The 16,936-nt window shown below is 44.5% G+C and overlaps 1 long non-coding RNA gene across 1 annotated transcript in view; it reads right to left on the bottom strand.

Annotated features, from left to right (window-relative positions):
• Positions 1–312: 312 nt before the first annotated feature.
• Positions 313–16,936, bottom strand: part of LOC148758317 (uncharacterized) — a 191,534-nt gene continuing 174,910 nt past the window's right edge. Inside the window, exon 4 of the long non-coding RNA XR_016021009.1 lies at positions 313–419. This is a non-coding gene — a long non-coding RNA (uncharacterized LOC148758317). The remainder of the gene's footprint in view (positions 420–16,936) is intronic.

Here is a 16,936-nt window from a genome sequence, read left to right as displayed (position 1 = left end):
AGATAGAGGGACCTGCCACTGTATTGCAGAAGGATTTGAAAGCCTGGCAAAGTAAAATACAGACTTGCAAAAGTAATTATATCAAATAAACAGAGCATTAGTAAACACTGGTACAATGTGAAGGGACAACTGAATTTGGAACTGCAGTCCTACAGGGGAGGGGTGGAAATGCTAGAAGAAATCACGGTGCAAACAGTTTCAAGTTTGTCGTAAACTCCAAACCTTGGGGGTAGGAGGCATGAAAAGAACATGATGCCAAATCACCTCAGAATCAAATAGCTTAAACCCGTGATAAAGAGAAATTTAAAAGCAGCTGGAGCAGAAATGGACACGAGGCTCAGAGGCACAAAGATGAGCACAGAAGCCGACTTGCCACACACGACCCACAGTGGCAGGCGCTAGTCCGCATCTTCAAGGCCCTGAAAGAAAAACAGGCTGTCATGCGAGAATTCTATACCCAGTCACAGTGTTTCCACAATGGCGGCAACGCAAAGAATTAGTTAGACCTACGAAAGCTTAGATTTCATTACCGGCCTCCGGTGCTAAAATAAATACTACATGGAAAACACAAATTAGCCCACATAGAAATCTGGATTTAAACAACAGAATAAATAACATTAGAAAGGGTAATTATATGGGTAAATATGAGAAAACCATTCTGACTTTTAAAATCTCTTTCAAATCTAACGGATTGCTTGAAGGGAATAGAGGAGCAATGCATTTTGAGGTACAGAAGGTCTTTGGAACGAGAGCACGCAGAGCAACAATACAAAGCTTGGGGAAGGAGAAGCAAATATCATCGCCACATCCTGACACGGTGCCTCGGGGAAGACAAAAGCCTGAACATACACTGTGATTGGTTAGACGTGTGAACTATGAACCCTAAGACAACCGCCAAAACACCTAGTCTCTGTCTGGAGGCCTCGGAGAAAAGCAGGAGTCAAGAGGGAGCCATCATTCCCGCGGGCAGTCCCGGCTCTGCAGGACCCCACACCCCCTCAGTGTGGCTCTTCTAAGTCATTAGCCTTCATACCAGCGTCCCCTTGGGGACCGTCAGACTAACCCTATCACATCCTTCCTCTCATTCTAATTTCACAGCTGTAGAGAACCTACCCATTTACATCACCACACTGGCCTGATCCCAATGACCTGACAATCTCCCCACGACCTCTCTCCCTCCCTCACCTCCAGCCACACCAGCTCTCTCGCTGGTCCCAGCTCACTTTGGGCACTCTTCCTCAAAGGGACTCCCCAACATTTAAGTGCAAAGTTCTGAGTAAGCTACATCCCTATTCTCCCCAAGCACTGGCAAACCTCAATATTATACAAACACTACAGACTCGAGATATGACTCGGTAAGTCCAAATCACAAAGAATAAACTGTAACGTTTCTAAGATGAAAGAAAATGCGATCTTTGAATTCCAGCTGGCCTGGGCTAATTGTGCCTTCTCAAAGCACTGGTAGCAGCTGGAATGTTATTGTACTGAATTATTTCATAAAACTACCTACTTTATCAGAGACCATGTTCACCTGAACAAAGGACTGTGCGTTTCCGTTTGTTATTTCCCCTGTGCCTGGCAAAGTAACTGATACACAGAAAGCACACAACAATTATTTGCTGGACTGATCTGTGGTTAATAAATCCTGCCAATCATGGCGATAGAAAATGTAGTGCTAAGAAGTTGCTGTGGTTATTTGAACGAGTTCCAATATGGAGCTTTCCAGAAGCATTGCAAAGTTAACTTTCCAACCCAATTATTTTTGAAGAGATCTTTCAATATATTTTTTTATATTTCTATGGAATATAAATTACCCCCTCTAACACACAACAAAAGCAAAAGTAATAATTTCAGTTTTCAAAAGGGGTCAGTTTAGTTATGTAAAGTCCAATTCCAAGTATAACATTCAGCCTTTGCCAAAAAAAGTTTCAGCTGTAATCCCTCAAAAAAAAGGAAAGTGAGAGAACAGAATGGCTTTTGAAGGTAGGAGGGGATTTGCTGGTGGAAGTTATGCAAATTGACAGGCATATTTACAAGTCTAAAGTAAACTTCAAAGATCCAAGGTCATCTTTCACATTCAAAATTCCCAGGAAGAAGTAAACACCTGATGATTAAACAAAAGAATAAAAGGAATATGTTATGTTGGGACTTGATGCAAGGACATGTTTATGAAGAAGAAAATAAACCGATTGTTTTAAGATTTCCACAGTAAGAAAGGAAAACGGATATGAGACATCATATCCAAAAAACACACTTTTATAAGAAACCTTTAAGCTTCTAAAATTTTACTGCTCTTGCCTTCAAATCTTTGCATATTATTAAAACTTTAGAGAAAATCTAGCTCTCTCCTCATTTCCAGTTGTTCAGCTAAGAAAACAATTCTAGGCCTGGCTTCAAAAGCATATCAGAGAGTGATGGTGGCAAAAATGGCAGAGTAAGAAACACCATTAGTTTGTCCACAAAAGCAATGAAAAATTAAGAAAAACTGTTAGAATTAGCATTTCTATAAGCTAACCAAGGTCTTATACTAGCCAGGGGAACAATTAATGGGGGAAAAAAGCTGAATCCTGGTTAAAAACAGAAAATTAGTGGGGTGCTGTCCCCTGCTCACCGTCTCGGGTGGCCTCAGGGCTGGCATCCCACACTGTTGGGATGGGCACCGGCCCTGGGCATGCCAATGATTTGCAGAGTTTCTGCCTGTCTCATGCTCCCTGGAGGGGCAGCTCAAGGGCGTGCTTTGACCTCGTCCCACTCAGAATGTTCCCCTGAGGTGACTACCAGGGGACTTCGTGGAGAATCGTCACAGCACAGGTAACCGGCCTTGCTACCTGGACCCGTAAGTACAAGTGCACAGCCAAGGACATGTGCATGCTCAGGAAAGCCACGAGAAGGCCGAGTTCAAGGTTGACGTGATCTTTCAGCTTTGTGTCTGTCGAGCATTATTTTAATGTATTATCTTCTTTGGAGAAACGTCTATCCAAATCTTTTCCCCACTATTTAGTTGTGTTATTTGATTTTAATTGTGGAGTTTTAAGAGCTCTTTATATAATCTGGTTGCTAGACACTTATCAGATATGTGGTTTGAAAATATTTTCTCTCATTCTGTGTTGTCTTTTTCACTTTCTTGATACTGTTCTTTGACCAAAAAAAAAGATTTTTTTGTTTGGATGAAGTCCAAGATGGCTATTTTTTAATTGCTGTTCTTTGGATGAAATATCTAAAAATCTACTGCCAAATCCAAACTCATGAAAATTGTACATATATTTTCTTTGTAATGATTTTATAGTTTCAGCTCTTGCATTTGGATATTTTATCCATTTTGAGTAATTTTTTGCATTTTGTGTGAAGTAGGGTTCTATTGTGTGTGTGTGTATGTGTGTGTGTGTGTGTGTCCAGTTGTCACAGTACCATTTGTTGAAAAGGCTATTCTTTCCCATTGAATGGTCCTCACCTCTTGATGCTAATCAGTTGACCATGGATGTTTACATCTATTTCTGGACGTATAAATCTACCCCAATGATCTATATGTTTGTCCTCAAGCCAGTATCACACTCTTTGCATTACTGTAGCTTTTACATTAAGTTTTGAAATCACGAAATGTGAGTTCTGGGACTTGGTTCTTCTTTTTCAAGATCGTTTTGGCTATTCTATGTTCCTTGAAATTCCACAGAAATTTCAGGCGCAACATTTTAGCTTCTGACAAAAAAGAAAAAAAAAAGAAAAGAAAAAAATGCCATTGGGATTTTGAAAGGGATTGTATTGAATAAAGAGATCCCATATTAACAATATCAAATGTTACTATTTATGAACATGGAATGTCTTTTGTTTCATTTGTCTTTAATTTCTTTCAACAATGTTTCACAGTTTTTACTGTGTAAGTCGCGCTTGGTTGGTTAAATTTACTCATAAGTGTTTTATTCTTTTGGATGTTATCATAAACACAATCGTTTCTTAATTTCATTTTTGAGAGTTTATGTGGCATCTCATTGTGGTTTTGATTTGCATTTCCCTCGTGACTAATAACGTCGAGCATTTTAAATTGTTCTCTTTTTATTGTTTGAATTTTAATGTTCTGCATATATTTGCATACTCGTTTCTCATATATATTATTTGGAAATATTTTCTTTCATTTTTTTATCATATTTTCATTTTCTTAATGGTGCCTTTGGATTCTCAAAAGCTTTTGAATTTGGTGAATGTCAAGGATCTATTTTCTTTTCTGCTGCTGCTTGTGTTTTTGTTACTTGAGCTCTGGGTGTCATATCTACACAAACATGGGCTAATCTAAGGGCCAATAAGATTTACTCTTTGTTTTCCTTCTAGGAGTTTTACAGCTTTAGCTATCACATTTAGTTCTCGTTGGTTCTCACGCTGGCCCTTGCACACAAAGGGCGAGGAGAAACCAAAAATGAGGTAGAGCAGTGGGTGGCAGGTTTACTAAGCTAGGGAGCTTCCGTGCAAGGCTCACTTTGGTCAGCTGCAAATCGTGTGGCTCTCCGCACCTGCCTGCTGAATCTTCAAGTTTATGTAAAGCTTTAAAGTTTCTACAGAGGCCTTAACAGTGTTCAGTCACATGGACCACGCAGATGGTCTCGACGGCATCTTATTCTCTCAAGGCCATGCCCTTGGAACAGGTCCCACTGTGGGAGGGTGGACTGGACACACATTCCAGGGGCCTTCGGCTACCTGGGCTCAGCCTGCTGGTCAATCAGCCGTTGTGGCTGTATTTGGTTTGGTCTGGGCCACCAGTAACTATTTCATTCTGAAAAGAAGAAACCAGCATGACATTCATTAATTTCTTTCCATGATGACTCCCATATTTTGATACTGGGAAGTGGGGTGCTGCTGTAACAAACACCTACAAGTGTGGAAGCAGCTTTGGAATTAGGCTGCAGATAGAGGCTGCAAAGCTTCTGAGAGCATGACTGAAAAAAAGAAAAGGCTCAGATTGCGGTAAGAAGACTGTCAGCAGAAATATGAACATAAAGGTACTTGTGACGAGAGCTGAGGGCCAAATGGAGAACAGGCTCTTGGAAACTGGAAGAAAAGCTAGTCTTGTTATGAAACGGCAGAGAAATTAGCTATATTGTGTCCTGGTGTTTTATGGAAAGTAGAACACGTAAATGATAAACTTGGATTTTTAGGGAGGAGATTTCTAAGCAAAGTGTTACACGTGTGGCCTCGTTTCTCCTCACTATTCCTGGTAAAATGCAAGAGGGGAGAAATAAACTAAAGAAGCAACTTCTAAGCAAAAACAAACTAGTTCTACATGATTTGGAAGCCCCTCAGCCTGTCCACATACTCTCTGTGCAGAGGAGTGCAGTAGCCTGTGCCTCGTGAATGCAGGAGCCACACAGAGCTGTGGTCCCCAGGACACAGCCAGTCCCCTCTGATGGTTCGGACCCCTCTGAACTGCGGAGGAGGCCAAGAAGAATTCTGAGGATTTCATGCCAGCACAGCACTGCAAGCCTGACTGGACTGGAGGGGGCAGAGAGGGGACAAAAGGAAGGAAGAATGACTTCAGGGCAGCGTCACGAATGGAGAGGCATGTGGGTTGGCACTGTCACCTTGGGCTGAGGCATGGGTGAGGGGTTATGGCCACCATCCTGGACCCAGAGGGCATAGCCGTCACCCCGCAGGCCCGGAGGACAGAGTGTGGAGCCAGAGAGGATTACTCCCAGGGCGTAAACTCCAGGGGAACTTCTCCTGAGGTATTTGGGACTTGCTAGGGGCCTATGACCTTTGCTTCCTTCTCAGCACCCACTTTTGGAGTAGGAATGCCCACCCTATGCCTGAGCCCCCATTGCATTCTGGAAGCCAATAACTTGGGGTCTGGTTTCACAGGCCACAGCTGGAAAGAAACGCAGGATGAATGACATCTAAGCTGCACTCACACGTGATTTCAGGGCTATTAGGGTGAGATCGGGGACTGAAGAGTTGATGCCGGAATGAGTTGAAACCTTGGGCCTGCTCAGATGGGATGAACATTTTCGGACGTGAGCAAGACACCCGTTTTGGGGAGGGGCCGGAGGGGAGAGTACACGGGAAGAATTCTGTCCCCGAAGTCCATATGCTGAAGTCTTCATCCCCAGGCCCTCACGCCTCAGAATGGGCTGTATTTGGAAACAGTTCTCTGCAGATATAATTAGTGTCGCTAGAATGAGTCAGACTGGAGCAGAGTGGGCCCCTTATGTGAGCACTGTCCTTATAAATAAGGGGAACTCTGGGTACAGACACGCACGCAGGGAGAACGCCTTATAGAAATGAAGGCTGAGAGCAGGTGGTGCTTCTGGAAATCAAGAACCCGAAAGACTGCTCGTCAGCTACCGGAAGCTGAGCTGGGGCACGAAACATCCTTCCTCAGAAGGAACCAACCCTGCCCACATACTCATCTCAGACTTCTGTGTCCACAGCTGTGAGACAATCCGTTTCTATTTCTCAACCCACCCAGTGGGTGCTATTCTGGACGGCAGCAGCCCTAACAAACCAACACAGGCGCCAAAGAAAGAGGAGGGAAATGTGTTAGACCCAGTGTTCACGCGAATGAACCATCTGCAAATTGGATGTCGCTTAGTTCAGACTGCCTGTCTCTGATCACAAGATTGTTTGAAAAGCTGTTTATCACAAATTTTCCGCCCTTGGACTCTAATTTGGTCCTGACTGCCTTATACAGTATGTGAATTAATATTCTGATTTTATCAACAATTCTCACTTCAAGGAGGGGGCCACCACCTTACAGTGTGACGCAGGGTTTATATGGACAAATGCGCATGCTTTACTTCACACCTGCCCCAGCTGTTCCCGAGGTGTCACCACAGCAGAATATGCATTTGCACACAATTTACTCACTTTTCAAGGTACAGATTATTAAGTCTGGGAGGCTGAACAAATGATGTCTAACTCCTGGTCTTTCTCTTTGAGAAGATGTCTGATGTGAGCGGGTCACGGGGACATTTACTGCATCTGAGTTATATGTAGCCACACACACATCTTGTCCAGAATTACAGCGTGGTCCTTATGTTGGTCTCAGGGACCACAGAGAGTTGCAAGCTTTTGGTCTCAAAGGAAACAAAGCCCTTTTATTGTTCTGCTCCTATGACCTCTGGAGCTCAATCTTTGATGGTTTCTACTTCCTTATAAACAGAGGCAGGAAGGTCAACTGAAGGAGAGAGCAATGGAACAATGGAGCAGAGGCAGATTTAAAGGAGCTTGCACTTGACTTTGAAGATGGAAGAAGTCGTAACCCAAGAAGCGTGGCCTCTGGGCTGAGTGTGGCCCCGCTAAGGCTTTGTTTGGGCCCGGTAACACCCTTTTCACACTTCTTACTTCCAGAACTGTAAAGAATAAATTGTTTTAAGCCACTAACTTTCCTATAATTTGTTACAGTATCAACAAGAAGCTAATACAGACTTAGACATCACGTGACATTTTTTGTTAACTTGGGAAAGTTTTTTGAATAAAAAAATACGTTACTCAAGTATTTTAAGAATATTTTCCAAAGTGGATGACTAATTTCCTTTGCTAACTACTTAAATGAATTGAGAGGTGGGTGGTCATTCCCACTCCGGTGTGCGTTATCTACATCTGAGGAAATGGTTCTTATCAACATTTACCTAAGTTCGAGTTGTGCTGACTTTAAAAAATATAATAAACTGAACAAAACTGTTTTCGAAAAGGTTTTACTTCCATTTCTTTGCAGCCTGACTTTGCCCCCTTTCTCCCTTCACTGTCAGCATTCTTGAACGTGATTCCAGAACGTGCTAACCTGATGAGCTGTCTCTCCTCCGAGGCGCTAGATCCAGTAGATATGTGCTGGTTTATAATTTGTCTCTGAAGACGAGCTGCTGCGATTACTGAGCTCTCTCTCCTTGTAACCCTCCTTTTCGACGAGGCTACGGGGCTCCACACTGTCGTGGATTTACCCCACCTTTCACTCACTGTTCTTTGTTCTTTTGGAAAATAAGTTTCACTTATATGGATATTGCATATTGGACGTGCTTACTGCTTGACTGCAGTATTTTTTCTCCTCTTTCTTACTCATCATTTCCCAGGGAATATCCCGCAGTTTCCACGACCTCTTACTGCCCTGCCCCCCAGGATGTAACTGTACCCAAGTACCAGTCCTGCTCTGAGCTCAGGACTTAGCATGGAGGGCCTGCCTGGCATGTGACAGACACCCCGCATGCCGTGTGTGCTGCTGTCCCCGTCCATCCTTCTCTGGACCCTTACCATAGAAAAGATGGCACCGCATTCTCCCCGCTACCAAAGACAGGCACCTGGGCGTCACACCTTCACTCCTCATCCACAGCCAAGTCAGCATCACCTCTAAATGCCACCCAAGTCCCTCCACTTGTATCTGTAATGTCATCTTCCTATTCCAAGTTATGGTCACCCTCATAGGGAGTCATACCTTATTCTCCAGGCTGGAGTCAAAATCACACTTTCAAATGCGTATCTGATTAGGCGACATGCGAGTGGCGACACTGCAACATGTCTGCTGTCTTGCACTGAACAGGTGAAGACCAGCAGCCTACTACAGCCCTCGCAGCGTTTTCTAGCCCCCAATCCCTGACATCTCCTCCAGCCCTCTCCCCGCTCCCAACTCTGTGTGGCCCTCACACTTGACGTCTTTCAGTCTTTTGTTCCCCTCACGTTTCTCCCATCGAAAGGCCTCTGTACATGTTGCTTGCTCTGCCTGGGCTGGCTCCCCCCAGTCTGCTTCCCACGTCCTGACAGCCTACGCCCATGCAGGGGAACACCTGGACGCCTTCCCGTCATCACTCAGACCTCCGTGCTCGTTTCCCAGGAACTGTTCCCTGACCATACTTCTCACACTCACCTGCCTCCGTGAACACTGTCCCTTTCTGCATAGCACATGTCACCGTTGTAATATTACAACTCTTTAAAATCATTTGCTTAGAATTACGTTCCTCAACTTACCTTAAAAATGTTAAGGGCATAGACCAAGAATCTTTGCTTTTCATTACCTACTCTGGACCCATCCTAAGGCTTAAAGGAATTCAGAAAAAAAGGTCAGTAGGAAAGAAAGAAAACCTGTATTTTACTCACTTTAGCACTGAAGCTGAACCAGTCCTGATTAAAAACACAAAGGGAGGTAACTTACAGAGGGAGGAGGGGTTGGGGGGCTGGGAGAACAAGGTGAAGGAGCAAGAAGTACAAACTGGTGGTTACAAAGCAGACACAGGGACGTAAAGCGCAGCACAGGGAATATAGTCACTAATGTGGCAACAACGCTGTATAGTGTCAGATGGGTACAGGACTCGTGTGGGGGGGGGTCACTCCTTAAATCATGGAAATACACAACGACTGTGCTGTTCTCCTGAAACCAATATAAAATAATATTGAATGTCAACTGCAACTAAAAATATAAGTAATTTTTAAAAAAGAACAATAAGTTCACATTTATTATTTTTTTATTTCCCATAAATACCATTAGTTTAACCTAAATTCACATTTTACAATGCATGATTTTGGCAAAGAAAATATGTTTCATATTTAATTGCTATATTAGAAATTGTCACCGCCATCCTTTCTTACCTTCTTTCTTCCTCAATTATTTCAAAAATTGAAATAATTCCTGTTACATAAATTAATAAATGGAAGAGGTGCTGATTACCTTGAACTCCACCTAGGAAATGTCACCTTTATATTTCCATTTGTGATTGCCTGAAAATAGGCAACAGCTTGGAATTGTGAGGTGGCTGACATTCCTACACAGGCCAATTGACAGAATAAATGTAAGAACTTGTATGATTTCCAAGTAAGAGACTGGCTCTGGCGTCTGGCTTCCAGTTCCATTCCTATTGTTAAGTGCCCTAGTGACCTCCTTCAGGTGGCTCCATCTCTTGGTGGCATTTCTTCTCTAAACGTAAAGGTTTAGATTAGATGACTGTCATAACAGTATGACATAATTTCCTCCCAGAGTTTTCAGGAGAAAAATTGAAAAGCATAACGGTTTATTAAATGAGGGGCAATTGATGACTCACTTAATGACAGAAAAAGGGACCCATGTGTTGGGATGAGAAGGATTTATTTCACAGATAAGCTCTCACAAAATAGAACATGTTGGTAGGTACTAATTTGCATAAAAACATCTCTGGTCATAATGAGAATTGTTTAAATAGAAATACTGACTCTACTATAAAAGCACAACACCCATGAAAGTTCAGACTTTCATAGAATGGTGTAATTTTTAAGCCATTCCGTGAAAATGGATCAGACAACTATTCCTTGGTTGTTTGACCTTTGTCATGTATTATCTTGGCTCTTCTCATAAATCACGGATTTTAATTCTTGCCCTATTTGATTTATGCATAGTTCTCGTTTTGTAATTTGAAACACGAATGCTTAGAGTTTGAAGACCTGTCCAAAGCTCACCAGCTCTCACACATTCTGACCTCAGTCTTCTGCAATCATGACTCCTCTCGGGTGTGTTAATGTGTAAAGGCTGGACAGATACTGAGGTGAGACCTGTACGGTGTGATGCATGTTTCTCTTACTCGAGAATCCTCTACACAATGGTGTAGGGAAAAGATTGGCCTGAGGTTTTGGCTTTTATCTTTGTCCCTAGAGTCTGATCTCGACAGCAATTTAACATCTCCAGACCTTAACAGCCTCATTTGCAATGAGAGGAGGGGCAACTCAGCTCTGTAATTCAATCAATAAAATAGCTTCCCAGGCAAGGCTGCACCTATTCAAGTACAAGCTACACCTCCGGGCGCAGGGAGGATGATGAATGTATGCGGTTTCACTAAGGATTTGTTGACGCCAAATGTTATATCTTGGTTTCTTCTAGGAAGACATAAACCTGATAAATTGTTAGACTCTAAATTAGATTTTTTTATACTTATCCACAGAGAAATGTTGGTTTGTTTAAATCACTAGTATATTTTTGTGTGTTTATCAATCAAAATTTTTATCAAAAACTCCATTCCTTCATAAGCAGAGAAAGGCAGGGAAAACAAGAGGACTCAACAACAGTTCAGGAATTGCTCAAGAAAACCAGTTACTACTGGACTCTGGGCTCGTCTGCTCTCCCCCAGGATGGCATTTTCCGTAAGTTAGATTGAATTCTATAATTTCTATTTAGGAAAAAGGATGGAAAAAACAAAATTAAGGTAAGAGTTAAAAAACATCCATGAACTTTCTAATGAAGTATCATTTCCTACCCACTAGGATCATAAACACAGTCACATGACACCAAGGAGCCGGACGTGGGAAACCTACTGCGGTCCTCGTGGTCACATAAGATGGTGCCGCCATTTTGGAAAACAGTTCCTCAAGTAAATCAACATAGAGTTACCATTGGACCCAGCAAGTCCACTCCTAGGTATATACCCGAGGGCCATAAAAGTACACAACCACACAAAAACGTGTACACAAATGTTATCAGTAGCATTAGTCATACTAGAAAAGATATAGAAATAATCTAAATGCTCACCAAATATCAAATGGATAAACAAAATGTGATGTACCCGTACAATGGAATATTATTTAGCCATAAAAAGGAATAGAGTTCTGATTCATGCTAAAATATGAACGTTTTAAAAACATTATGTGAAATGCAGGAGGCCAGAGACAAAAGGCCACCTCATACACTTCCATTCATAGGAAGGTGCAGAGCAGGGGAATCTACAGAGACAGAAGGCACGTATATTAGCGGTTGCTTAGGGCTGGGGAGTGGGGATGGGCGGCGCTAGGGGCTAGTTACAGAGGGGGAGAGTTTCCTTTCTTGGTGATGGTTGCACATGTCTGTGAATACACTAAAAACCACTCAACCGTACATTTTAAATCGGTGAATTGTGTGGTATGAATATTTCAATAAAGCTGTTTTTTTAAGAAAAACAAGAAAGAATATAAGCTGAGGGGAGATGTTTTTAATTGAATTAGCTGTAACACTTTCTTAAAGTTCATTTTAAAGGTCTCATAACTGAACAAAACTCCCTGAACCCTCTTCAATGTGCTGAATTGAGGTCTATCACGGGGAAACGTACAGACCAGGAGACAGGCTCCGTCTGCAAGGTGGTCTTGACGCTGCAGCTCTGACACACGAGCGCGGTGGGAGACCCCACAGGCGCTGCAGGAGGAGCTGGGACAGGGGGGTCAGGTGCTAGCTCAGGAAATCTGTGCAGGAGACAAGATCCGTAACCAAGCATTTGTTCCCAAATTTAATCTCAAAGTCATGCCAAGGCAGGGTCACTGGGCGCATATGGGTGACTTCAGAATTCGTGGGACTTTGCCAGCATCAGGCAGCGTCTTAAAGAGTTGTGTTCAGAGATTGCACACATGGGACCCTCCGGAGGACCTCAGCCCTGGAGGGGGAGGCCCACTCCATCTGATTCCCATGCTCCAGCCCCAGCAGGACGGCACCTACAGGCTCAGGCACCGCTATGGAGGCCGAGAGAGCGAGGACTGATGAAGCCCAGCCAGAGCATGGAAACCACTGTGGTCCTCTAGAGGGTTTTTCTACAAAGCAAGCGTGTCCGCGTATGACCCCAGAAGCTGGCCTTTCAGAAAGCAGAGACAGTGAGGACTATATTCTCGGAGAAAACAGAGAGAGCTCCAAAGGTGTCTGCAATTTCCAAGGACTCATCACACACATGCAGAAATCGTCAGCGGTGCAATTATTTTCCAGTGTCTTCCACCCCACCCTTCACCCACACTTGGTTTGTACTCGCGTGGGGGAAGTCTGTGTCTTGCTTCTCACTGCAGTCTGCTGTGCTTGATGAAGAGTGAATCAGTCAATAAACACCTGAGTAGCTGCATGAATGCTTGCCCAAATGAGTAGCTCAGTGAGTCAGGGACGCCTGTTCAAAGAGAGACCCATTACACATGTGTCTTGACTCCAAGTGACAATTCACCCAGGTATGTGTGACTCAGCAATTAGCAGCATCTAAGCTCAGAGCTAGAGACTGATACAATTGAATTAAACAAAGCAAAGTGGGTCATGTTTTTAAACACTTTGGAAACGAATATGGGCTTTCCTATCTTTGTGCATTTAATTAGCACTGCAATCTCAAGGAGCAGGTATTGTCATCCCTGTTTTAAAGATGGAAACAGCAAAGCCTCTTTACATGACAAAGTCAGGACAGCCTGGAGACCTCCTGACTTCACAATTCCTGACTTTTTCTTCGCACTCAACATCTCAGTGCCAAAACGCACGTAGGGTGAGCTGGTAGTGAGAGGCAGGAGTGGCTGAAAGCCCTTGGGTTGAGGGTGGGGTTCTCGCTTCTCTCCCAGGAACCTGGACCACATCACAGGTGTGTTTGTGCCTGTCTCTTTAAGGCTCCCTGTCCCCTGGCTCTTTTCTTGCAGAAGTAACGTGAGCTGTTTCCCGGTATGATAGTTCCTCACACATAAACACATGGTTCACTTACACTGTTTTCCCATCCTCTACATCAGGTTCACATTCCACATGTGAGGCAGCAAAGCACAGGAAGAAACCATTTCGACCCCCTGATGTGTGACAGCATAGAATCACACACCCTATGTGACGTTTATCTGCTAAATAATACGCCATGTCACTGTTCATGGTGGGTGACTCGTGTCACCTGGGCATGCCATCTTAGCCTTTCTGAAGCATGACCCTGTTACGTCTCCATCCTATTCTTTTCACTTCCTTGTCTCCCAGAGAAGTATTCTTTGACCTTTTATGTCTTTGCATTGATGTAGGGAGACCTTCCCTACCAATATTTTTAAAGCTCTTCTTGAAGAAAGTACTGTGTCTTGTTGGTTTTCATAACCTAAGTTTGTGTGCAGACAGAAAACATTTGCTGAGTTATTCATTCATGTTTGCATAAGAATTTTATTGAATAACTTCCACATGCCATGCACTTAGCTTAATACTGATGATGCAAAAAGTGAATAGCCCTTGATTTAATGAATGTGGACTGAATTATTTGGTTTTTTTATTTAATTAGGAAAGGGCAATACAGTGCCTGAGTGATACATTTAAAAAGCATCCGTATAGGGTATTAGAGCAGTGGAATTGGTATGTGGCGAAGGTTTTGGAAAGGAGCAGATGTCCACCCTGATTCAGTCAGTGGTTTGCTGAGACCACCTGCCCACTAGCAAGAGCCAGCTGTGTGCATCTCTTCCCCACTCCTGTGACGTCACACTGGCTATTGGTTAAAAACAGCCATATGGGAAATATTTCTACCATTGACACGGAGAATACTGACTGCATAGCAGGAATACCCCCCCACCACCACCGGGACAGACAGAATGTGTCGTTTGTACCCCGGGGCTTTCACTATGTGTGTGCTGAGTGATGGCAATGGTTTGCATATTTCAGATATGCCCCCAGAGCTCTTACTAAGAATTGGCTAGCCCTGGGAGGAGTGGCTGTCCTTGCACAGCAAGCTTTCCAAGATGTCAAAATATCATTAAATACAGAAAATAAAAATCACGATTAATTCTCCATAGGTAGTCATCCCCCGGAACGCTGCTGGTTATAACGAATGAACTAGAAGAAGACAGACCGAAGAGGAGGAGGACGCAAATGACAAAGGTCGGAGACCAAGACAATGGTGGCCCCTCAGATCCTGAGCCACTGGAAATGCACATGGAGAAGCAGGCAAGTGTTTCTTATTTGCATAAATATGATGCTAAAGATCACAGGCGGCCCCTCAGGCTTACGGGAAAATCAAGGACTTGGCTTTGACACGATAAGATGTTTTGAAGGAAAGATCCAGTCGGAATGCCCAGCAGGAATATACAGCTGCGAGTGTGTCCTTAGCTCAGCGTGAATTTCTGGGCTGCAGATATACACCCAGTGGCCATCTGTCAATGAACGAAAGAGCATTTTCATTGTGTGCCCACTCCAGTGACTGTAAGACATCAAATCACTGAGCTTCTCCACCAGCTTCCAGCTTCTCTACCTGCTTGGCAAGACAGCGCTTAACCTTGCCAGTCAGTGTGGGAGAGAGAGAACCACTCAAGTCTGCAAAGCCTCCACCTGGAGAGAGAAAGGTCAGCCGCCCCGAAATGGGGACGCTTCACACTCACCAGGTGACAGGTCATCTCAGAAACTGGCTACAAGGCACCTCAAAAGCTATTTAACAAGGTCAAAAAATAGATAATGTAGTTATTATTGGTTTAAATCATAAGGTCTTGAAAAGTTAATTCACATGGAAAACTGGTTGCCACGTGAAAGTACAAAAATAAGTATCATCAAGCTACGAGAGGAGACGTCTCTGAAAGGATCTCGGGCCAGGAGCTCACTGAGCAGTCGTGGGTACAAGTCTCCTTACTTTAGGAAGTGACTGATGCTTCCACAGGGCTTCTCCAGCTGTGAAACAGGGCTCACGACCGCACACATGCACTGACAAGGAAGGTGAGGGATCTGATTGCCTCACTTCCAGGTTAACGAGTTTCTCAGCTGCTGGAAGGAGGCCCGAGGTCCTGGTCCCAGACAATGGGCTTTTCTTCCCAGCACAGCAGGCAGCCTGAGTTTCTTGTCCCAGTCAGGTCACCTTCCCACCGGGTCAAATGTGTGTGGGGGCCAGATGCGTGAGGTGCACGGAGTGGGTTTGCTTCTCTCACAGGTGAGGAGCCCTGAGCTTAGGGAACCCACGTCCTTGAAGTTGGCCCCACAGGAGACATGATTTTTATCTGAAGGGACAGCAGCAAACCTACTTTCTTCTTCAGGGGGAGAAAGGCTTCCTGTCTCCCAAAGCTGTTCACTAAACAAGCACCTTGAAAAGATGATGAGGGACCAAGGGCCGCCAGTGCGCCTGCTCACAAGACGTACAGAAAAGAAAGACCTGTGGAAAATCATCTCCAAAAAAGGTCTAACATTTTTGCACCATCTTGGCTTCCAGTGAATTTTTCTACGAATATGTCATTTCCTCTGACACTTTGTTTGATTCATTTGACCAACAAAAACTAGAACCAAGTCCGTTTGCTGTGTCCCATTTAGTCTTTGCAAAGGGCTTGAGGCAGCAGGATCAGGTCACCCTACAATATTAATCACATCTATGTCCCCAAGCGGAATAAGTCCCTAGGGCACTCCGGTCCCCCTTCATAAACCAGGGCACTCGCTTCTTAAGCGTCTGCACCGCCCTTTCCACTTGGCCTGGGGCAAGGGCATGTCTGCGATCGCAGACTCTGGGCTGGACCCCACGGAGTGAGTCCATGCAGTTTCGCAGCTCGTGCGGCAGGGCTGACATGAAGGCTCTGGGGCCACAGGCCCGTTAATGATTCAGCTAAAGTGACTGCATGACTGTCATCGTAGGATCACTGTCCCTGGGGTGGACATAAATCACCAGCAGCTTCCCTCCCGCGAGGACTTCTCAGTCCCGCCCGGTACCGGCACCGGTGAGCTGTACTTCAGACACATCTGCTGTTATCTGAGGGACTCGCGACCTATGCTGGCATTTACTTAAACACTCGCACTTCTCTAGAACCAGCCCTAAGGGGCAAGTCCCTGTGTCCTTGGAAGAGACGCAGCTAACGACTGGCTTCCACACCCAGTATGTCCCAGGGAGCACATGGTGCTCTGGGGAGAGGGGAGCACTGATAGCAATGGTCTCCCCAAGAGGGAACTACGGCATCTGTGGGGTCACAGAACGACAGTGCACTTACTCACTGCCATCTCCTGGCCAGGTGGGAGGCCTCGGTTCACAATTCGTTTTTCATACCCGAGATTAGTCCTTGTTTTAGAAGGGACTGCCTGAGGGCTATCAGTCCAGCCTGTCCCACGTGTCCACGTCACCAGGGAGGTGACACACACCTACCTAAGAATGACTGAGGGACCACGGGGAGGGGGTGGGGGCTGCAGACTGTCTGCACACACAGGAGCTGAGGCCAACCTTGCTGTCACCAGTGGAATTTTCAATGAGATTAAGGGATACGGATCAAACCATGGTCAGAGATCTCGGGCAGGCACATTCCACAGTCAGCCAAATTTAGGGCA

This window comes from Rhinolophus sinicus, chromosome 4 (assembly GCF_057876585.1).
Source record: "Rhinolophus sinicus isolate RSI-liver-muscle chromosome 4, RSI-T2T, whole genome shotgun sequence".
NCBI lineage: Eukaryota > Metazoa > Chordata > Mammalia > Chiroptera > Rhinolophidae > Rhinolophus > Rhinolophus sinicus.
The sequence above is the reverse complement of the archived record's forward strand: the minus strand, read 5'-3'. Positions and strand labels throughout refer to the sequence as shown.